The following is a 1,512-nucleotide window of genomic DNA, read 5'->3' as shown; positions in this document are numbered from 1 at the left end:
TGAGAGCTGAAATCAGGGTTGTCAAATTAACAATAGTGTCCATGTCATTGACTGATGCCACTCTTGATTTACTTCTCTCATTCTGCCAATTATGTGCACTGGAGGCCATCTTTTCTATCAAAGCACTTGCTTCATCATAATTCTTACCCATCATTGCGCCTCCTGCTGCAGCATCTACTGGAGACCTCAATGTATCATCCAGGCTAAGATAAAAGACCTCAATTAGAAGACTATCTGGCAATCCGTGATGTGGGCACTTTCTGATTGCCTCCTTGAATCTCTCCAACACCTCATAAAGTGATTCGCCACTGAACTTGGTGAAGTTAGTGATTTCGTTCCTCAATCTTGCAGTCCTAGCTAGTGGGAAAAATCTCCCGAGAAACTTAGATGAGAGATCGGCCCAGGTAGTGATGGACTCTTGTGGTAGTGAATTGAACTAGGCTCTCGCTTTATCCCTAAGTGAGAAAAGAAAAAGTTGTAATCTAATAACATCATCAGTGACATTATTCATCTTTACCATGTTACAGTATTAGATAAATCCTGCAATATGCTCATCGGGACTCTCGTTAGGATATCCTCCAAACTGATTTGATTGAACCATCTGGATGAGTGTCGGCTTCAGTTCAAAGTTATTAGCTGGAATAGTGGGCCTTCTGATCGCAGAACCCATAATAGTAGGTACTGCATAGTCTCGAAGTGCTCTGGCAGCACCCTGTATCTGGCGGTTGATGTCATCGTCTACCATCTCAACTGCCTGCAATTCTTCCCTTCTTCTGTTCTCTCTTCTCAACCGATGCAAGGTGCGCTCTATCTCAGGATCTAATGGTAAAAGTTCAGCACTTCTACTCCTGCGCGTAGCATACCTGCAAAGAGAAAAGAAACAAACACACAGTAAAGTGCGCCTAAATTAACAATAGAACTCAAGGTGGTCTAATATTAAGTTAATCCCCGGCAACGGCGCCAAAAACTTGATCCACTGTGAATATATATAAAGATAAGCGCGAATTCTACCAGCAAGTGCACTAGTAATGATCCAGTAATATAGTGATGAATAGAGTGTCGATCCCACGATGATTAATTAAGTACGAAACCTATATTAGATTCTATTATTATCTAGGCAATTAAATTAAGAGAATTAACTAATTAACTACTAATCAACTTTAATCGTCACAAAGAGCATAAAGAGAATTGTATGAAAATATATCAATTGAAAGTGGGAAAAACAGAACCCACCCTAGTTTCACTAATCAGATTGCCATCATGTTATATAGATTAATAGCTATGTGGTTATTCAAGTGAGTTTATCAAGCCTTTAAAATTAAAGTCTTAAACCCCTAATTAATCAATCAGCTCCCGCATCTCTAATTAATAGTGGACTCTAAATTATAATCATACACCTTCCAGTGCTATGATTGTCTAATGCCCTAAATTAATTATCCCTAATGTCTTAGCGAATAACTAACTAGAAACATTGCATTAATCCCTGGATAATCTCTAATTAAACTAATTAAC

The 1,512-nt window shown here is 38.6% G+C and overlaps 1 non-coding gene across 1 annotated transcript; it reads left to right on the top strand.

Moving 5' to 3' along the window:
• Positions 1–239: 239 nt before the first annotated feature.
• LOC116193391 lies at positions 240–346 on the top strand. Its single transcript, XR_004154298.1, has one exon. It is a non-coding gene; the product is annotated as a small nucleolar RNA R71 (small nucleolar RNA).
• Positions 347–1,512: the final 1,166 nt, after the last annotated feature.

This window comes from Punica granatum, chromosome 1, assembly GCF_007655135.1.
Source record: "Punica granatum isolate Tunisia-2019 chromosome 1, ASM765513v2, whole genome shotgun sequence".
In the NCBI taxonomy this organism is placed as follows: domain Eukaryota; kingdom Viridiplantae; phylum Streptophyta; class Magnoliopsida; order Myrtales; family Lythraceae; genus Punica; species Punica granatum.
This window is presented reverse-complemented; position numbering and strand designations above follow the sequence as displayed.